This window comes from Schistocerca serialis, chromosome 5, assembly GCF_023864345.2.
Source record: "Schistocerca serialis cubense isolate TAMUIC-IGC-003099 chromosome 5, iqSchSeri2.2, whole genome shotgun sequence".
Taxonomy (NCBI): domain Eukaryota; kingdom Metazoa; phylum Arthropoda; class Insecta; order Orthoptera; family Acrididae; genus Schistocerca; species Schistocerca serialis.
In genome coordinates, this window is record NC_064642.1 from 231297643 (window position 1) to 231320986 (window position 23344).

The 23344-nt window shown below is 41.6% G+C and overlaps 1 protein-coding gene across 2 annotated transcripts in view; it reads right to left on the minus strand.

Moving 5' to 3' along the window:
• LOC126481147 (probable cytochrome P450 301a1, mitochondrial) overlaps positions 1-23344 on the minus strand; it is a 517008-nt gene that overhangs the window by 443159 nt on the left and 50505 nt on the right. The window contains exon 1 of one of the 2 annotated variants that reach the window (XM_050104706.1): positions 11240-11324. The exons of the other annotated variant lie outside the window; for it this stretch is intronic. The gene's annotated coding sequence lies outside the window, so the exon portion shown is untranslated. Of the gene's footprint in view, positions 1-11239; positions 11325-23344 lie in introns of those variants that run through there. 2 annotated transcript variants of the gene reach the window in all.

Sequence of the window (23344 nt, forward strand, 5' to 3'; positions counted from 1 at the left end):
AGAATGCTTATAGAATCATATTGGTGTACGGGGTTATGAGACCAAATAGAATGTGATGACATGCAACCGAATCCGAGATGGTCTGTCGTGGAGCTTATCGTGAAACTGGCTATCCTTTAAGCCGGAGCTGCAGATAGTGCGATAATATCTTTTATAGGCACAGGAAAAACAATCAGCCGGAGGCTGAATTTGTCCAGTGGTTCCAGGTGGTATGAACTGCAATGTCACTTTCTTTGCCAGATACTCCGTTATTTCCGGATGTATCCGTTTTTTGTCTAATTGTGGTACTTAATTTTTTCTTTCATCGGAGTCCCAAATAAACCTTTTTTACAAAAAAAAAAAAAAAAGTTCATATTCATGCACATACCTTCCAGAATTTCAGGAGAACTTTAAACGCTTGAGAACCAAACGCGTCTATTTGCATGGACATGTGTATAATAAATGTTCATGGTGGTTAAAGATATGAGTTGATAACACTTCCAACCAGCCACTTCTTGAGAATAAATACATAGCGGCTAGCGTCAAACTATATCCTCCATACTCCTTACTCTGCTTGAGACTTATCGGTACAGTTTGGTAGGCTTCGTGACTATAACGTGTTGTTTTCAACTGGTGTCAATCGTAGTGATACAACAGTTATTGTACTGCAAAATGTTTTATGTAATCATATTCCTTATTAACGTCCCTACAATGCACTTTCGGGAAACATTGTTACGTCCGTATGCCATTTCTACCGGAGAATGTGCTCGGTTATGTGGATTAGGCGTTGGTAACAGCGTACAAGAGAGAGAGAGAGAGAGAGAGAAAAATACTTCCCCCTTTTCATTCTCGTCGCCTTGCACCGTCCCTTCCTTTTCGCATGTCAAGGGCAGGGCTGTGCGCGCAGATTGCAGCAGCCACAAACCATTGTTGCGTAGCCTGTTATGATTATAAGCGTTATTGTCAGTATTGACAGTTTTCGTTCACCTGTAGACAGAGCGAGACACATTTCCGATTTACTGATTTTCTTGCGAGACTATCTGGGAAGTACACATTCTCGTACTTTCACTATCAGTATTAAAGGAGGTAATTTACGTACCAGTGTAGTATAATGACTGTTTTAATTAGTTTCGAAGAAAAACTGAAATCTAAACACGCTCAAGTGTATCTGAAGATTTCTTGGGTTAAACCCGGACTAAACAAATATCGGGCGTTTTGTGCTTTATGCGGAAAGGATATTAGCATTTCTCACGGCGGACAAAATGACTTGCACCAACACGCAGAATGTAAGGAACATGCATTAAAAGAAAAATGCAGCGTTGAATCGAAGAAACCGCAGAATTATTTCGTAAGTAAAAAGAATAAAACGGAGCATCATAATGTCGCTTCAAGTGAATAATGCAGTGAAACACTGCCACAATTGCTCCAGCTTGGACTTGGGAAATAAGCTTGTTTCACACATTTTCGAATATTCTGCGGCGGCTTCAAAGGTTTCTTGTGAACGAACAAAAGCGGAAATGGTGAAGAAAGTGCTGGCTCCTAAAAGTGTGAATGACTTTGTAGACATTTAAGAGGCTCAGAAAAACCTCTACCTTTGTTCATTGGCAACAGATGTATCACTTAACAGCAACAGAAAGGTGTTTCCTTTTTGCACTCGATATTTTGCCCCACTGAAACGAGTACAAAACAAACTTCAGACTTTCTCTGAAAATGCTGATGAAACCTCTCCTGAAGTGACTGATTTGCTAATGTGAAGTTTAGATATCGACAAGTTGAGTGTAAATAAGGTTTCTTCACACAGTGCTGATAATACAAGCGTTAATTTTGACATGAATAAATCAGTTTTTCAGTCATTTCTCAATAAGAATAAATATATTATAAAGACAAATTGCATTAATCATATACCTCTCAATGCAATTAAGAAAGTGACTGATAAATTAGAGCCGGCCGAAGTGGCCGTGCGGTTAAAGGCGCTGTAGTCTGGAACCGCAAGACCGCTACGGTCGCAGGTTCGAATCCTGCCTCGGGCATGGATGTTTGTGATGTCTTTAGGTTAGTTAGGTTTAACTAGTTCTAAATTCTAGGGGACTAATGACCTCAGCAGTTGAGTCCCATAGTGCTCAGAGCCATTTGAACCATTTTTGATAAATTAGATATCGATAGCTCTACAAATTTATAATCATTTCACGGCTTCTGCAAAAAGAAGGGAGGAACTGAAATTTTTTTCCAGGTCGTTGAAGTAGAATGGACAGAGATACTGATAAATGTTCCCACAACATGACTTTGTTTGACTACAGTTGTGAACAGGATTACTCTAAACTAGGATGCCATCGAGAGCTATTTCCAAAGTATTGATGAGTGTCCAAAATTTTTAGGTCAGATTTCCTGAATGAAAGCTCTGAGCAAGACTTCGTACCAGAACTATACCTCCATTTTGTGACCAACGTTGGAAATTTGTTGGATACAGTTAAAAGAACATTAGAAGGTTGTGATGTGTCGTGGAGATCTTTAAACAAATGTATTTTCTAACTGATAAGCTTAAACAGAGGTTGAAAGGTGGTTTTATGGCTGCAAGGCATAGGAACTCTTGGATGGTTTATCTCCTTGCTTACGAAAACAAGTTTCAGCCAAGTTCAGTGGCTTACTCTACTTTATTTCAGTATCTGGAAAAAGATTTGACATTACCGCCAATAATCGGTATGGATGCTTAGCTGGTTTTTACTTGCAGTATGAAATTGAATTTAAAGACTGAAACTCCTGTGGAAATCCTTAACCTGAGAGATCACGTTTGTGTTGACAGCTTGTATGAAGAATTCTCTGAATTCAAGACTAACTTACTTGAAACTGTGAACATGGATGTCAGTGATTTATCGAAGTTTCTTTTCAGCTGTGCCAGAACATAAAATGCCAAATATTTATAAGATAGTGGGATTCTTGTTCAGTGCACAATGTTCTAATGCTTTTGTGGAAAGAGTATTATCATTAATGAATAACAAATGGATTGAGACAAGAAACAGATGTATTACAGAACTCATGGAGGAAGAACTCCAAATTATAGTGAATTTAGTCAGTCGTGTAACGAATTTTTTTGAATATGTAAAACAAGATTTTACATTACTGAAAGATGTGAAAATAATTTTTCGTATTTGCAAATAAATCTTATCATTATAGCATGTAGAAAGATTTAGTATGTACTAATTTTTATCTCTCAAAGATTCTAGAAAACTGAAAATACTCCAGTTTCTTACCTCCAAAAGTGGAGTAGCTTTGAAAATGTTCCGTTTTTCCTCAAAAAATCTGGCAACCTTACTGACAGAAGAATTAAGTTGGTTAGCCATGGTACTGCGCAAGTTAAAACTGTGCCAACCATAGATAATGAGTAAGAGGAAATCAGTGAGGGGAAGATATAACGACCGAGTTTTAAATATTTTTGAAACAAATCAAGGGGGTAGGTTGAGAAACTAAAGAATGGAATAAGGAATTAGATTAAGGTAACACCGAAATCAACCAAAATGTTGACACTGGGATCAAAAGGACAAGTAGTACTATGCAGGCTCAGAATACTGTTACAGAACAAAGAAGTAATGATATTTGTTAAATGAAAGATGAGCAAATTAAAATTGATAAAGCATGTAATAATACACATGAACAACAGCTGAGCGAATCAGTTAATGTTAAAACTAATCAGGATGTACTTAGCCAGAAGGTTTTAAATGTAAAATCCTCTAGTAAAGACAACATAAGTGCGGTGCAAAGTAAATTGAGATAAATTGAACAGAAGGTAGAAATGTTTCCTGAAATAAACTAAGTAACTAAACAATAACATAAAAGAGAAGCTGAAAGTAAACAAAGATCAGAGACAGGGCACGAACAAGAAAGGAAGGAAGGTCATGTTCGTGTCAATGATTCAGTATGTTATATTAATGCATTCAAATTCAAGGATTTCTCTGTTGAAGGGAACTTACACCCAGTTGCGTTCATTCAACAGTGTGAGGGCATTACTCCTGAACAAGGCCACACCAACAGACAATTACGTGGGTGGCTAGCAAATTTGAAGGAGATGTAATATCATGGGGTACAGGAGTCCTTAACACATGCAAAATATACAGGGTGGTGCATTGATCGTGACTGGGCCAAGTATCTCACGAAATAAGCGTCAAACGGAAAAACTACAAAGAACGAAACTTGTCTAGCTTGAAGGGGGAAATCAGATGGCGCTATGGTTGGCCCGCTAGATGGCGCTGCCATAGGTCAAACGGATATCGGTTGGCCCGCTAGATGGCGCTGCCATAGGTCAAACGGATATCAAATGCGTTTTTTTAAATAGGAACCTCCATTTTTATTACATATTCGTGTAGTACGTAAAGAAATACGAATGTTTTAGTTGGACCGCTTTTTTCGCTTTGTAATAGTCACAAATATATGGCTCACAATTTTAGACGAACAGTTGGTAACAGGCACGATTTTTAAATTAAAATACAGAACGAAGGTACGTTTGTACATTTTATCTCGGTTGTTCCAATGTGATACATGTACCTTTGTGAACTTATCATTTCTGAGAACGCATGCTGTTACAGCGTGCAGCGTGATTACCTGTAAATACCCCCCCCCTCCCCCCCCCCCCCCTGAACCATGGACCTTGCCGTTGGTGGGGAGGCTTGCGTGCCTCAACGATACAGATAGCTGTACCGTAGGTGCAACCACAACGCAGGGGTATCTGTTGAGAGGCCAGACAAACGTGTGGTTCCTGAAGAGGGCCAGCAGCATTTTCAGTAGTTGCAAGGGCAACAATCTGGATGATTGACTGATGTGGCCTTGTAACACTAACCAAAACGGCCTTGCTGTTGTGGTACTGCGAACGGCTGAAAGCAAGGGGAAACTACAGCCACAATTTTTCCCAAGGGCATGCAGCTTTACTGTATGATTAAATGATGATGGCGTCCTCTTGGGTAAAATATTCCGGAGGTAAAATAGTCCCCCATTCGGATCTCCGGGCGGGGACTACTCAAGAGGACGTCGTTATCATGAGAGAGAAAACTGGCGTTCTACGGATCGGAGCGTGGAATGTCAGATCCCTTAATCGGGCAGGTGGGTTAGAAAATTTAAAAAGGGAAATGGATAGGTTAAAGTAGATATAGTGGTAATTTGTGAAGTTCGGTGGCAGGAGGAACAACACTTTTGGTCAGGTGAATACAGGGTTATAAATACAAAATCAAATAGGGGTAATGCAGGAGTAGGTTTAATAATGAATAAAAAAAATAGGAGTGCGGGTAAGCTACTACAAACAGCATAGTGAACGCATTATTGTGGCCAAGATAGACACCAATTCCACACCTACTACAGTATTACAAGTTTATATGCCAACTAGCTCTGCAGATGATGAAGAAATTGATGAAATGTATGATGAGATAAAAGAAATTATTCAGGTAGTGAAGAGAGACGAAAATTTAATAGTCGTGGGTGACTGGAATTCGAAAGTAGGAAAAGGAAGAGAAGGAAACGTAGTAGGTGAATATGGATTGGGGCTAAGAAATGAAAGAGGAAACCACCTGGTAGAATTTTGCACAGAGCATAACTTAATCATAGCTAACACTTGGTTCAAGAATCATGAAAGAAGGTTGTATACATGGAAGAACCCTGGAGATACTAAAAGGTTTCAGATAGTTTATGTAATGGTAAGACAGAAATTTAGGCACCAGGTTTTAAATTGTAAGACATTTCCAGAGGCAGATGTGGACTCTGACCACAATCTATTGGTTATGAGCTGTAGATTAAAACTGAAGAAACTGCAAAAAGGTGGGAATTTAAGGAGATGGGACCTGGTTAAACTGAAAGAACCAGAGGTTGCACAGCTTCAGGAAGAGCATAAGGGAACAATTGACAGGAATGGCGGAAAGAAATACAGTAGAAGAAGAATGGGTAGCTTTGAGGAATGAAATAGTGAAGGCAGCAGAGGATCAAGTAGGTAAAAAGACGAAGACTAGTAGAAACTCTTGGGTAACAGAAGAGATACTGAATTTAATTGATGAAAGGAGAAGATGCAAAAATGCAGTAAGTGAAGCAGGCAAAAAGGAATACAAACGTCTCAAAAATGAGATCGACAGGAAGTGCAAAATGGCTAAGCAGGGATGGCTAGAGGACAAATGTAAGGATGTAGAGGCTTATCTCACTAGGGGTAAGATAGATACTGCCTACAGGAAAACTAAAGAGACCTTTGGAGAAAAGAGAACCACTTGCATGAATATCAAGAGCTCAGATGGAAGCCCAGTTCCAAGCAAAGAAGGAAAAGCAGAAAGGTGGAAGGAGTATATAGAGGGTCTATACAGGGGCGATGTTCTTGAGGACAATATTATGGAAATGGAAGAGGAGGTAGATGAAGATGATATGGGAGATAAGATACTTCGTGAAGAGTTTGACAGAGCACTGAAAGACCTAAGTCGAAACAAGGCCCCGGGAGTAGACAACATTCCATTAGAACTACTCACAGCCTTGGGAGAGCCAGGCCCAACAAAACTCTACCATCTGGTGAGCAAGATGTATGAGACAGGCGAAATACCCTCTGACTTCAAGAAGAATATAGTAATTCCAATCCCAAAGAAAGCAGGTGTTGACAGATGTGAAAATTAGCGAACTATCAGTTTAATAAGTCACACCTGCAAAATACTAACGAGAATTCTTTACAAACGAATGGAAAAAAACTGGTAGAAGCTGACCTCGGGGAAGATCAGTTTGGATTCCGTAGAAATGTTGGAACACGTGAGGCAATACTGACCCTACGACTTATCTTAGAAGAAAGATTAAGGAAAGACAAACCTACGTTTTTAGCATTTGTAGACTTAGAGATAGCTTTTGACAATGTTGACTGGAATACTCTCTTTCAAATTCTGAAGGTGGCAGGGGTAAAATACAGGGACCGAAAGGCTATTTACAATTTGTACAGAAACCAGATGGCAGTTATAAGAGTCGAGGGGCATGAAAGGGAAGCAGTGGTTGGGAAGGGAGTGAGACAGGGTTGTAGCCTCTCCCCAATGTTGTTCAATCTGTATATTGATCAAGAAGTAAAGGAAACAAAAGAAAAGTTCGGAGTAGGTATCAAAATCCATGGAGAATTGTCAGAGACTGCAAAGGACTTGGAAGAGCAGTTGAACGGAATGGACAGTGTCTTGAAAGGAGGGTATAAGATGAACATCAACAAAAGCAAAACGAGGATAATGGAATGTAGTCGAATTAAATCGGGTGATGCTGAAGGAATTAGATTAGGAAATGAGATGGGGAGCAAAATAACTGATGATGGTCGAAGTAGAGAGGATATAAAATGTAGACTGGCAATGACAAGGAAAGCGTTTATGAAGAAGAGAAATTTGTTAACATCGAGTATAGATTTAAGTGTCAGGAAGTCGTTTCTGAAAGTATTCGTATGGAGTGTAGCCATGTATGGAAGTGAAACATGGACGATAAATAGTTTGGACAAGAAGAGAATAGAAGCTTTCGAAATGTGGTGCTACAGAAGAATGCTGAAGATTAGATGGGTAGATTACGTAACTAATGAGGAGGTATTGAATGGAATTGGGGAGAAGAGGAGTTTGTGCCACAACTTGACTAGAAGAAGGGATCGGTTGGTAGGACATGTTCTGAGGCATCAAGGAATCACCAATTTGGTACTGGAGGGCAGCGTGGAGGGTAAAAATCGTAGAGGGTGACCAAGAGATGAATACACTAAGCAGATTCAGAAGGATGTAGGCTGCAATAGGTACCGGGAGATGAAGAAGCTTTCACAGGATAGAGTAGCATGGAGAGCTGCATCAAGCCAGTCTCAGGACTGAAGACCACAATAACAACAACAATGCAAAAGATGCTCAAAATGATGTCCGTCAACCTCAATGCGTTTGGCAATTTGTGTAACGACATTCCTTTCAACCGCGAGTCGTTCGCCTTCCGTAATGTTCGCACATGCATTGACAATGCGCTGCCGCATGGTGCCAGGCGTTGTCGGTGGATCACGATAGCAAATATCCTTCAACTTTCCCCACAGAGATAAATCCGGGAACGTCAGATCCGGTGAACGTGCGGTCCATGATATGGTGCTTCGACGACCAATCCACCTGTCATGAAATACGCTATTCAATATTGCTTCAACCGCATGCGAGCCGGACATTCATCGTGTTGGAAGTACATCGCCATTCTGTCATGTAGTGAAACATCTTGTAGTAGCATCGGTAGAACATTACGTAGGAAATCGGCGTACATTGCTCCATTAAGATTGCCATCGATAAAATGGGGGCCAATTATCCTTCCTCCCATAATGCCGCACCATACATTAACCCGCCAAGGTCGCTGATGTTCCACTTGTCGCAGCCACCGTGGATTTTCCGTTGCTCAATAGTGCATATTACGCGGGTTTACGTTACCGCTGTTCGTGAATGACGTTTCCTCGCTCAATAGAACGCGTGCAAAAAATCTGCCATCGTCCCGTAATTTCTCTTGTGCCCAGTAGCAGAGCTGTACACGACATTCATAGTCGTCGCAATGCAATTCCTGGTGCGTATAAATATGGTACGGGTGCAATCGATGTTGATGTAGCATTCTCAACACCGACGTTTTTGAGATTCCCGATTCTCGCGCGATTTGTCTGCTACTGATGTGCGGATTAGCCGCGGCAGCAGCTAAAACACGTACTTGGGCATCATCATTTGTTGCCGGTCGTGGTTGACGTTTCACATTTGGCTGAACACTTCCTGTTTCCTTAAATAACGTAACTATTCGGCGTACGGTCCGGACACTTGGATGATGTCGCCCAGTATATCGAGAAGCATACAAAGCAAACGCCCGTTGGGCATTTTGATCACAATAGCCATACATCAACACGATATCGACCTTTTCCGCGATTGGTAAACGGTCCATTTTAAGACGGGTAATGTATCACGAAGCAAATACCGTCCGCACTGGTGGAATGTTATGTGATACCACGTACTTATACGTTTGTGACTATTACAGCGCCATCTGTCACAAAGCGAAAAAAGTGGACCAACCAAAACATTCATATTTCTGTACGTACTAAACGAATATGTAATAAAAATGGGGGTTCCTATTTTAAAAAACGCAGTTGATATCCGTTTGGCCTATGTGAGTGCCATCTAGCGGGCCAACTATAGCGCCATCTGGTTTCCCCCTTCAAGCTAGACGAGTTTCGTTCTTTGTAGTTTTTTCGTTTGATGCTTATTTCTTGAGATATTTGGCCCGTTCACTATCAATGGACCACCCTGTATAATGACTTCGTACAAGCATTCTTGAATCAATACTGGTCTAGGAGCACACAAAACAGAGAGACACGTGAAGCATTTGTGAACGATATGGTTTGATGGTGAAAAAGTCATTATACCACAAACGGGTAACACGTCTGCGTGACCGAGGGCTCTAACGCACGCTTGAGGGCAAGCTTATTCGAATCCTGATGGTGGAAAAAATGTTCACTGCCAGTGTTGGGCCGGCAATAGGAGGAGAGGTAGCGGCATAGAGTCCCTTGTCACCAGACTTTGTGCCAGTGTCCTGATTTAAATAGCGAACCTCTCTGCAGTGTCTCATGAAGTGAGGGAATGTGGCCCTTTTGATGGTGATCAGCCCACTGGATGGGGACGTCAAGCTTGGCTGCCCACTTGGTGCTAGTGCGAGGAGTGGTTTATATGCTGGCACCAGCTTTCATTCTCTCCTTTCTATCGTCATCATACAGCACAAACATTATTCTACACTCCATACTCACACAGACGCAATACATGTAGTATTAAAAAAAGTTGTAATGGAGCACATTGCAAATAAACAAAAAACAACAACGGATAGGAGTAAGGTACTAGAAGCCTCTGTACTGAAGTTCAAACGTGAAGGTATCAATAAACATAGACTTGTTCTGTCAGAGGCTACTAGCAAGAAAAGGGCAAAGGTACACTGCATTTGTCTATATGGAACGAAGCTATCAGTTCAGTTCTAAGAAGCATCACGTTGGGGTAGGTTATGTAGATGAATTTGAGAAGGTTGTGAATGGAGTACTTCATTCTACCACGGACGTCCCGCCACAACAATTATTAGGTGAAATGTCAATCAATTGTTGGACATCAAAAAATATTATAAATAAAATACTTCAGGAGGCAATTGCGTTCTTTGCTTTGCCAGGTGGCGTAATTGACGATTACCAGGTGCCTGCGTTAGGGGACAGCATTATTTCATTTTTCCTTCAAGCTGTTACTTCTTCCACTTCGATCACTCTGGACTAAATGTGTCACTTTAGTCTTCTTCGCTTTCAAAAGAGCTTAAAAGCTAAGATGAAAACACAATACACTGGATACGACCAAAACACATAAGCAACAATTAAATGATCCCAAGTAACGCAGCAGAACAAACATCTGCAAATCACAGGTGAAAATAAATAAACGAAGAATATTTGACAGTACTTGGATAGGCCAAAGTACATGGAACCATAGATCTGAAGACAAGAGAACAAAAACTAAAGTTGCATAAAGAAACATACTGTATTTAAGCCCAACATGTAAAACAACAAGCGGTGACAGCAAATTGTACAGCAGGAGAAAAAAAACAATGCGTTTTGGGTAGATCTTCAGTGCGTCGCTGCCTTCAAATAGCCTACTCTCATAACACGCAAGTTACAAGAATTCTTTTGCCACGAATACGATGTTTCTAATTAATTTCACACAACTAACAACTGGTTTTCCAGTGATTCTCAATTTGCTGGCGCTCAGAATCGGCATATATACATATAGGCTTCAAATGAACGCCAATATGGCGCCTCACAACTCTGTACTGGAGACGCAGCGCGTGTTACGTAGGTGGCGTTGTGCCATCTCACTGGTCATCGCTCAGACGCACACGCACGCTAAGAATATCTGACATTCCAGATATTGTTCTGTACGTTCGGAAAGACGCCCGAACGTGCTATTCCACGCTATGACGTCAGAAACTCGGCACGCTCAAGGCTCAACGTTCGGATGCACGGTCCGTGTGCCGACGGACGCCAAACGCTCATTTCCATTACCAGACTGACACACGTTTTGCAGTTAAACTGCGTTGGATAACCACGAGAGTGCTCCTGCTGTCATACGAAATCGCACTCCATACCAGAAAACCAGGTATAAGTCCTGGGTGTCAAGCCCGCAGATAGAATGGTTGCAGGCCCTCATCTGGCCTCCTAATCAACACACGGCCATCACTGGCACCGAGACAGAACCAGATTTCATCAGAAAACACAACAAACCTCCACTCTGCCCTCCAACGAGCTCTCGCTTGACGCACTTTAGTAGGAAACGGCGGTGGTGTGGAGTCAGTGAAGTGCACACTACAGGGCGTCGGTCTCGGAGCTGTCCTTGAAGCAGCCAGTTTATAACAGTTCGCTTTGTCACTGTAGTGCCAAGTGCCGCTCAAATTGCTGCTGGAGATACAGTACGATGCGCCCGAGCCACACGCCGAACACGATGGTCTTCCCTCTCAGTGGTGCCACGTGGCCTTCGGGAACCCGGTCTTCTTGCGACAGTAGATTCTCGCGAGCACGGCTGCCAACAACCATGTATAGTGGTTACATTCCTGCCAAGTCTTTCTGCAATATCGCAGAAGAAACGTCCAGTCTCAAAGGTAACTAACGCTCACGGCCGTATTTAAAGCAATCCTGATATGCATTGCTAGTGCCACTCTTATACGACTGTCGCGAGATTTGAATATACATCATGTTTCAGATGTAAATGCCAACCAATTTTTATTTACGTCGCACAACTCTTGCCTGGTGTTCCGATTTTTCTCCACCATATGCATATGACGTAATCAGTGGTGTGAGGTACCATTTCGTGGGGAAGACCGCCAGAATTGTAGTCTATCAATATGATAGGTGGCGCACCAAAATGCTAATTTTCTGTCATTAATATTTTAGTAACTGTGAATTAAACTTGCTTAATATTGTGGAAAAGGTGTCTCATTTCAATAATCAGGTCTACTTGTAAAACTAAAAACAAAAGATAAGCAAAAAGGCAGAGATCTTTGTGCGCTGGTCGGTCGTTGTCGGTGGGTCTGTCGAGTGTCTCACGTCGTCTACTATAATTTTTTGTTGATGGCCCAATCGGGCTTAACCGACATCTGTTTCATGCTTAGCCAATGGCGTAATCGAGATGCGGTACGGAGAGACATATGGTCAGTATACCACTCTCTGTGGCCGGCCGGAGTTGCCGAGAGGTTCTAGGCGCTACAGTCTGCTACGGTCGCAGGTTCGAATCCTACCTCGGGCATGGGTGTGTGTGATGTCCTTAGGTTAGTTAGATTTAAGTAGTTCTAAGTTCTAGGGGACTGATGGCCTCAGCAGTTAAGTCCCATAGTGCTCAGAACCATTTGAACCATTTTGAACTCTCTGTGCCATGCTTAGTCAATGGCGTAATCTGGATGCGGTAAGGAGAGACGTATGGTCAGCATACCACTCTCTCGGCCGTCACCCTTGGTAATCAGTTGGCATTACGAGACTGAGTGCATCCCGTTCTTGACCTCTAACCAAGGAAAAATCACAATCAGTACCGAGAATGGAAACCGGCTCCCTCGCATGACAATCAGCGGCACTGACCCCTTAGTTACTGAGGCGAATCGTAATTTCGTAACAGCAAGTTAAATACTTGAACTTTTTGACGAATAAAATTCTTCTGTGTGTTGTACCGCGTGATTGTATAAAATATTTTAATTGCAAACTTAAAACCAAAGGCTGCGACCTACCGGAGTTGTGGCTGCCAGCTATCCCAGTCCAACCGGCCGCGAACGGCCGTTGGGGCAGAAGTCTCACCGGGCAGCATAAACAAACAGCTATAAGGAAAACTGCCAGTGCATTTCCACGCACAGCAGGAATAAAACGTGCCGACCCATAAGCCAAGCGCTGATTTGCAGACTGTCGCCAATCACTGACAAGCCGGCTAGCCGACTAGCAGCTTCTTTCCTACCCTCCCCCTTCCGTCTATCCTGTTATATTGTAGAGCCAACAACCAGAAGAATTTTATTCATCATGTCACTAGCCGAGGAAGCCTACGTATTTATGTCACTTTAACTTTTTGCTGGACCGTGAATATTGTTTGAGATCACAAGTTAAACATTTTAAATGCCAATAGACTGCGTTTTCAGTGACTGATTTTGGGCGACTATACGAACTTTAACCCTGTTTGTGGGATATAAGATAGCTGTGAATTGTAATTATTGCTGCAGTTGATTTGTGTGTATTCAAGATAACAAACTTCAATTTTACATCGAAAGGAATTGTGGTAAACAGAGCTTTCAGTCTTTGAATGTTTGCTGTTGATCGTCGTCAATTGTTGCCCAGTTAAATGAATTTTGTTCACATACGCTCCTTTATTCAGTGCTCTGCCCGTACTGTGGAATGCTAAAAATTTAACTAATAATTAACATCATTATTTAATTGTTTTTCCTTCGGCTTCAAAAATTTATGTGAGTCCACAATTCACACTTGTGTGAACATTATCTAGTAAACATTTATTTGATTTAAAGTATGAGCCTCTAGTTTCATCAACATAATTAATCATATGGGATTTATCCAGTCATTTTTACCTACTTATACATGGTATACCAAAAAAAGGAAGAAATGTCTTATAAACATGGGCTCTAAAATGCATACCTTATGAGGTATGACCACTTTTTCACCTTCCATACTGTGAAGCAGATATCTTCTGCTGCAGGGTCCTTGCTTTCCATAATTTGGGAGAAAGAAGTATTGACAAAACAAGAAAAAAATGTCCAGTAGACATCTCGTCTAAAATGCATGCTTTAAGAGCTATGAGCACTTGTTCATCTTCGCTAGTGTGAAACCCATCTCTTCAATTGAACGAATGCTCACAGCTCTTAAGCGACGCATTTTAGAACCCACATTTACTAGTAATTTTTTTCTTCTTTTGGTCCATACTACCTCCTCCCAAAATATGAAAAGCAAAGAGCCTTCAGTAAATGGATGTGTTTCACAGTATCGAAGATGAACACGTGGCTCATACCTCTTAACACATGCGCTTTAGAGCCCTTGTGTACTATTTTTTTCTTGTTTTGGTGTAAACAATCTTTTCCTAAGGTTTGTCGGTGTTTTTTCGGGGCATCATGTATATATTATTCACTGACTTCCCTGTGTATTTTTGATCTTTACGGATCAATTGTGTACCATACATGGGGGCTTTGAAGTGACGGTGCACTACCGTCCTATTTGATGACTACGAGGCAGGCCAATAAATTAGGCCGTGCATCGCCCACGCCAATTGCGGCCAATAAAACCAGCGGAGGGGCTCGTAAGGCTTGACGGGCAACGCAACAGAAGGAACAACCAAGCCACCGACGTGGAAGGAAAGTGGGGTGGGTGGCAGGATGATCGTCCGTCACGGTGGCTCGGTTCGTGGATTCATCCCAACCTGCCTATTGCACTTCCGGAAGACAAGATGACTATCACGAGGAAATGAAAGCTACCGTTTTCACAGAACAGTTTACCGATTGCTACTACAAAATATTCCCCCGAATTCAGTGGCAATAATGGTGCACTGCCTTGTTCGAGACCAGGGGTCTCCAAACTGCGGCCAGCGGGCCAACACCGGCCCGTGAACACCGTCAATCCGGCCTGCGTTACTGTGGAGTCATGCATGCTATCCGGTCCGCCGTATTTTTTATTTTATTGTTATTGCAGTCGAACCTTGCTAATCGAGCACCTCCGATACTAACAAGTGATTCGTTCAACGAGTAGAAGAAACTGTAAGGAACTTACTCTCTTAATGAACACTGCTTCGCATAAAGATTGTTGAGTGTTATTTTTTCAGTCTTTTACAAACATTTCAAGAACCGCTTTCAGGCCCGGATCGATCTCTCTGGTCACTATAAATAAACATTACATAAGTCACGCGTTCTCCGATAAACCACCGCCCTCTAAAGTAGATACTCCGACAATGTTGTATTCAGTCAGCCATACTGCTCGTCCAACGCTCCTCGCGCGGGAATTGTTTTTCTCCTGTCCGACTGCTCGGGCTTTCGCGACGATGTTGCAAATTATCTGCAAACGATGTTAGAAGACCTTTTTCTTCACCGGCACACGGTAAGTCTTTACCTAGCAATATCTGTTCATTAATTCCAATTCTAATTTGTCGTCGTTAGCTAACACGAATTCATTAGAGATCCCCACAAGGCAGTAGCTATGAACGCTACGATTTTCAATAACGATAATGTTATGTCTATTTTTCGACTAAGTTTGGAGCGCAGGCATAAACAAATGTATCTAGACACTTTGCTTCTATAATAAAATGTGTTATATCCTACATAAAAAAAATCCAGTATTCTATTATAAATCTGTTTGTGTACCTACTTTTTTGGGATTGGAACGCATTGACCCATTCTACATGGATTCCTTAGGAAAAAAGTGTTTCGCTTAACGAGGTTAGTTACGAGTAAGGTACAGGAACGAATCACGATCATCAAGCGAACATGCAATAATCAGTTCTTTTTATTTTATGACCAATTAAGATACACAGTAACTGTCAAATATTATGTAACTGAACATTGTAGCTGTAATTAATTGTATGAGATTTCCTCAAAATTTGCCGTAAGTGACACACATAGGCATTTCTTGTAATGAAATTAAGCATTGTAATGATGATTAATGAGATATATGTAACTGTAATTTCCCACTTACAGTTGTTTAGAGTTGTGGATCAAGTTTGCTAGTGGAAATTATCAGCAGTGACCTCAAATGCTCATCAGTTAGTTGAGATCTGCAAATACTTTCGTGTATTTTATTGTGAAGAATGGAAACAAAATCACGAGCAAAATTATGCAACTGGTCAAACGCTGTCAGTGGAAGACTCTTACAAAATTCCAATGATGAATGAAAATATTTATGGACAATGAATGAAAATATATATTACGATACTCGCTGCATTGCAAATCAGCCATTTCCAATTGAAGTTCTGGAGCAAGAGTTTCTATATCGGCGTTAAAAAGATTTTGAAAAATGTTGATATCGTTTGCAATTGCACCAAAATCTGTAAAACAAGACTCAAAATTTATTTTTAAAGAACTCAAACTTTCAGTTCCGAAATCTAGAGGTAATGAAGTCTCTGGTTGCTGACTGAACGTTTGGCGTGTATTGAAACATTTTTTGTTGAGTTGAGACTGAAGCAAAACAATTTTTTAATTGAGGATTTAATGTGAGTGTACCAATCATGCAGTCGCTGGTTTTTTCCTTGCAATTTTAAATTAAGGTCATTGACATGTTTAGTTTAATCTGTATAAAATGTTGATTTCCATAAGCACTCTTTATTTTGTATCTCCGCCAGAGGACTATTCCTTTCGTGCAAGAAAATTTCGATTCCTGTTCGAAGCTCAAAATATCAGATCGTAATTTTTCCACAGCTACGCCAGCTAGTGCTGCACATTATCGTAGATCAGTTTCTACAATTTCTTCAATAAATTCGCGGGACTGACGATGGTTGAGAGCATGTGATCTTATATAATTAACAGCTGGCATGAAAGCTTTAGAACTTCTGACATATCCAAGCATTTTAAGCACAAAAACTGTTGATGAATGATGCAATGTACAATATTAATGGTTTTGATCCACCGTCATTTCCTTCCGCCTTTGACACGAGAGCTACATCATCTTTATTTTTTCCACACTTATTTTTACCACAATCAATTGTGATACCCCATAAGTTTCCCCATAGAAATTTGTTTTTCTGAACATCATTTTACACTCCTTTAAAAATTTCTTTCTTGTGAAAGCTACGAACATCAAGAAGTTCTTCATACACTTCATTATTTTTGTTTATCCCTCGGATAAAAATTAACGCCTGTGCACTGGATGTAACATCTGTTGACTCATACAGAGCTAAAGAGAACTACTTTTTAAGTGTTAAGTTTTCTCAGAAAATTGAGTTAATACATTCTCAGCAATAACATTTACTCTTCGAGCCACAGTGTTTGCTGACTCTTGCCTTTATTAATTTGGAGTCCGTAAATGATTTTTCATGTTTTGCTATTGAGTGAGCCACGTGGAAATTAGCAAGAGTTGCTGCTTCTTGTTTTACATTTACTGTCTTAAACAGTGTTTACTGAGATTTAAAACCTCTTTTCAAAGACACACATATTTCAAACGGTTTGTTTTATATTGTATTCTCTGAGAATTGGTATCGTTTCTTTGCAGATTATACACATTGGCCTTATTACTTCACTCATTCACGAAATACTGATGTGTCCATCACTCTTTAAAATGTAGGCACACACTATCCGTTTCTTTCCCATAATTAAACAAATCCACACAAAAGGGATGTAACTGCAAGTCAAAATGATGCCAATTAATGGTGTTATGAGCAAGAGTTCTGAGTGAAGAACTGCATTTGATTCGTCTTTAAGCCAATTTTAATTAAATTAAATAGTCACTGTTTCTTCACTAAGGAACTGTAGAAACAAAACACACTAGTCCCACTATAGTTTGCTTCTCATGTTGCACAAGTTGCCGCTACCACAGCATTTAACTTCTCTGCTCTCCGGAAGACCTCACTACTACATATTTAGCATTGTCGGAAGTAGTCGCAACAGTACGTAAAGCGAAGCACGCGCATCGGTTATCACCGCAGTACCGCAGTAATGAAATTATTTGGCCACTTGCCCGTAATTGCTAACAGAAATTGCGGAGTGGAGTCCATCCCCGCTCCCTGTGCTACAGATATCTCAATCACCGTCCAGTCCTGAAACGAAAATCTGCGCGTAATTCAACCATACAATGAAAATGAAATGAGCCGGGAGGCCCATGCGGGGGAATTCGGCCGCCGTATTGCAAGTCCTTTTTAATTGACGCCACTTCGGCGACTTGCGGGTCAATGACGATGAAAATGATGAAGGACACACAACATCCAGTCCCCTGCCGGGAATCGAACCCGGGCCCCCGGAGTGATAAGCGGAAACGCTACCGCTACGCTACGGAGGCGGTCTAACACTACAATAATTATGTTGGTATGACGCACATTAGACTGTCCATCCTTTCTTGACCATGCCAGCGATGGCCGCAGGGAACGAAAGGGTTTTCGCTGTTGCCGCCGTATGGCGAGGAATGTTGTGGTGGGAAGAAATCCCGCTGTACTGATACCATACGCAGCTCGTGCTACGTCTTGGCCACTTGCTGTGATGTTAATGACGCGCAGAAGTAACAAGTTTTCGTGAAAGCACATTACGACTTTCACTAGTGGTATTTATTTGTAGCACTGCGTATGAATTGAAATTAAGGCCACAGTTCAAGGTCAGGCAATAAGCAGTTCACTACGTAATGACTACTGCGGTGCTACGCAGTGTCAGCTCTTTAAGACTGGCAGCAGTGGTAAGGGTCACGAAATATTTTGAATTGTTTCGAGGAGTTCCGAACAATAGTGGGATATCAGGCCTCATGAAAACTTAGATACACTGAGCTAGGTCGTGGCCCTTGGGCCTTAGTGGAACACCCAGTATGGCCCTTGGGCTAAAATGCTTGGAGACCATTGTGCTAGCCAAAGCTCCGACGATACTGTGGAAGAAAGCCGACATTTTTCTCTGGATACTGAGGAACATTCCAGCGGAGAAAATTAATTGAACCCGGTACGAGTGAGGCGGGATTAATGGAAATTATAAAGCTGCACAAAAAACACGCTACCATGTAGCAAAAAAGGACATAGCATAATCAAGTTTTCTCGATTCGTATCGCGCTCAGTTCAATCCTTTTGAACTCACATGGATCCAGAGGAAAAGTTTTGTGGCAAGAAAAATGTTCAGTATTGTGGTAATGATGACGAAGAACGTATTACAAACGTTATCTCGGAGAACTAGTCTCGAGTTGTGAGCCATACCGAGAAGGCAGTCGAAGAAACAGGTTCCGTGAAGGATTGCTGGAGGAACAAATCGAATACACCGTTATTTCTGTCAGCTACAGCAGTAGTTCCGGATCCCAGAAACACGACAGCGACAGTACTTACCTTGGAGTCGAGCAGCTTATACCATAATCTTGATTATTAATAAAATTTTCACTGGCGTGAGTTTATTAATTAATACAAGTTTAACACCTGAAAATGTAAATAATATTTTCTTGAAAATTAGGTAACTGGTTCTCCGAACATGTACTGTCACTGAATTTAGATAATGCACAATACACGCAATTCATTACTGAGCAAAGCCTGACTACACTGTGGCGACTGGTCTATAGTTGATGAATGATATGCATGAAACCTCTCAGACTGATACTAGTACTCATCTGTTAATCTGTTGTACCGAGACCGTGAGGGCTTCTTCATTTGGTACTGTTTCATTGCCTAATTTGTCAGTTGAATTTAAAGAAAAGAGACAGTGGGAAAGCTACAGAACAATGATGGCCAGTAAATGCATTAAATTTATATATATATATATATATATATATATATATATATATATATATATATATATATATGGAAAGCATCCACAACACTGGATGGCTTGTTGTAGGACAAGGAATGATACCAAAACAAACCACAGCAAACACAACGAAAATCTAAACGAATGGATCCAGAACGACAGATGGTCATGAAGCATGAGAACCGAGCTGCGAATTAGAATCATATCGTACTGGAGCATAAACGCGTAATTTTGGTTATTAATATTAACTGTTTAAATGTTTATGTACGTCTCCAAACAGACTCACGGCATTTTCCACAATTCCTTACCATGATTTCAGAAATTTCGAAATCAAGCTCACTTTTTAATTATAGTTTTGCATATTGTTGTCAATCACTGGCCGACTAAACCCGCCAACCAGGAACGCGCCCTGTGCAGGCAGGCGCAAAACTCGGAAGCAGCTACACAAGGCAGTTTAAAACGAAGTTTCAGGCAGTACACAGACAGGCAGTCTTCCGCTAATATTCTGGCAGACAACATGTACTAATTGCGAGTGCATATTTCATATTGCTCATCATAATTGAAAGCATCATCAGGCCCCGGAAAACCTTTACGTGCGATCTCACGTGTGTGCGATCTCGTATAGTCAGTTAAGGTCGTGTGGAAATTTTTTAGTACAAACAATGTAGCATTCTTTTTATTAGGAAACGTTCATTGAAGTAGATAGTTGGGTGGTTGATTTGGGGGAGGGGGCCAAACAGCGAGGTCATCGGTCCCATCTGGTTAGGGAAGGCTGGGGAATGGGGGGAAGGAAGTTGGACTTGTCCTTTCCAAGAAACCATCCCGGCATTTGCCTGAAGCGACTTAGGGACCTAAATAAGGATGGCCGGATGTGGGTTTGAACCGTCGGCCTCCCGAATGTGAGTCCAATGTGCTAATCACTGCGCCACTTCGCTCGGTTCAAAGTGGAGTTGAGACTTTCCCACTTACCATTACTTACTAATTCACAGTTGATTGTATGCCTGTTCGGATCCAACCTTTTAATGGAGAATGAGGGTATTTGCAAGTGAGCAGTGCCTTCTCTCTACGAGTTGGGCAACATATCCCTCCACATGCAACAATTCGTGAGGAACAACTCCCACTGTTAGTATGTTCGATGCAGTAACGTGTCATGCCAGGAACAATACTTGTATCTCATCCTAATTAATTAATTAGTTAGGCAGTGAGGTATAAATGTAAAGGACCCACTACACATAGCACACGCTCGGTTCAAAGTGGAGTTGAGACTTTCCCACTTACCATTACTTACTAATTCACAGTTGATTGTATGCCTGTTCGGATCCAACCTTTTAATGGAGAATGAGGGTATTTGCAAGTGAGCAGTGCCTTCTCTCTACGAGTTGGGCAACATATCCCTCCACATGCAACAATTCGTGAGGAACAACTCCCACTGTTAGTATGTTCGATGCAGTAACGTGTCATGCCAGGAACAATACTTGTATCTCATCCTAATTAATTAATTAGTTAGGCAGTGAGGTATAAATGTAAAGGACCCACTACACATAGCACAGTTTGGATGCTGAAAATGCCGTTAAACAACGATGAATTTTAAAAGAAGGAAGTGCTACACAATCCTTAGAAAGAGAGAGGAATATTAAACTGAAATGAATCAAGATAATGAGGGTTGCTTGCCATGAGTTGCATATTACGAGCGAAGAGGTAGTGGCGGAACGGCAAAACTTACCACATTACGATCAGTGGAGTCGCGATACCGGATTCTCGTGTTCAAAAACAGCGTTATCGCACAAAAGCGATCACCGTAATTGCTGCGCGTTTCCTAACGAGAAACATGGTGCCCAAACCGGACCGTCTTAACACAGGGCCGCACCCAGGGTGGTGAAAGGCAGCGTTCGATACCAAAATGGTGTAACTGCTGTACTCCTACTACTGTGTCTGCAATATACAATCATTCAAAATTAGCAACCGAATGAGCTGAATAAAGGCTCTCCGTTCTATTTGTAAACTTGAACAGCACCCGCGTCGACGATTAACAAATGGTTCCCCTCAGCCTACATCGCAGGGTGAAGAAACGAACCATTGGTGCAGGCTCGCCTTGGCAGGCAGCTTAGTCGCTGCCAATTCCCTGAACGATGGAGATACTGCTACGCCACCACCATCGTGTGTCATCAACTTACTATCTTGAGGATTTCCTACATTAAACAAATGCAGAGTGAGGAAACTGCTTTGCCCCCTCCTTCGATATTCGTACACGTAGGCGAACCATCAATGGTACTCGTTGGCTGGGAAAATATAACTACAAAAAACTGATTCATTAAGTTTCATGACTTCAATTAAAGATCCGATCGGTCTGTGTTTATTCAAATGGTTCAAATGGCTCTGAGCACTATGGGACTTAATATCTGAGGTCATCAGTCCCCTAGAACTTAGAACTACTTAAACCTAACTAACCTAAGGACATCACTCACATCCTTGCCCGAGGCAGGATTCGAACCTGCGACCGTAGTGGTCGCGCGGTTCCAGACTGAAGCGCCTAGAACCGCTCGACCACAGCGGCCGGCTCTGTGTTTATTATCAGTAAGCTCGAATTTTGTAGGTAACCCGAATCTGGGGTTGAAATTATAACATTTTATTTGGATCTCTTTCTTTATAATAGGAACTGGCCTAGACAGCCGTTGTAGCTGCATTGTGTGCGTTGTATTCCCTCAAAAATGTGTGCCGGTAAATCAATAAATGAAACAGAATATTCTAAATTCTTAGGTGATTATACTGATAAATAAGATGGAAGATAGTAAGATCGTTACACAGATGGAACATAAGCTCAGATTTTTTCAAGGGTGGGGAAGGAAATCGGCCGTGCCATTTCAAAGACATCATTCCGGCAAGTGCCTGGATCGATTTGGGAAACTGAAGGAAAACCCAAATCTGCATGGCTGCATGGGGGATTTGAAACTTCATCCTACCGAATACGAGTCCAGTGTTCTAACTACTGCGCCATCTCGCTGTGTTACATTGATAAGAACCTGAACACGAAGTCACATTTTATGGAACTTAAACATCTAAACTCTGCAACTTTTATACGCGAGCGTGCTGAAAAGTAATGTCTCCGAATTTTTTATATGAAATTTCTTACAGATTTTTAAATAAAATAAACGTTATTAATATTCTACATCTTTATTTATCATGTCTGCATATTTGCAGCTCTTTGCCGCTAGAGGGCCCCGGATTGTAGCGTGTAGTGTGGCGATGTCTAACATAACTACAGTGTACAGAAAAAAAAGTTGTCACTTTTCAAAACCCCGTAATCGTCTCCCATTGCAAAGCATAAGTTAGAAATTTGGCTCAAAGGTGCCTACGACCTCCTCTGTAACGGTAAAAAAGCGTGTCGCCTGCGACATCAGCCTCGGGCGCGGCGACACTTCAAACAGTAAGCTGCCGACATATGCACAAAAAAAAAAATACACAGCTTAGAAAACCATGTGATGGGTTAGTGATGTCACTATGGCACCGAATTTCATCACAGTTCTGCACAATGCCACCGTGCACGTGTTACACCCCCTCTTACGTACACCTCACCCCTTCTTTTGACGCCTCTGCGTTGGAGGTCAGAACTGCGACACCCAGTGTAGCAATCACGTGATTTTCTTATGGGTGGCCTCGGAAAAGATTTCAGACACACTGCCACTGACAATCGACATGAAAATCTGTTCAAGAGGTGGCATAAAAGGCGTCAATGAAACCACCCCGCCGGTCGCTGTGGCCTAGCGGTTCTAGGCGCTTCAGTCCGGAACCGCGCTGCTGCTACGGTCGCTGGTTCGAATCCTGCCTCGGGCATGGATGTGTGTGTTGTCCTTAGGTTAGTTAGGTTTCAGTAGTTCTACGTCTAGGGGACTGATGACCTCAGATGTTAAGTCCCATAGTGCTCAGAGCCATTTGAACCTTTTTTTTTTTT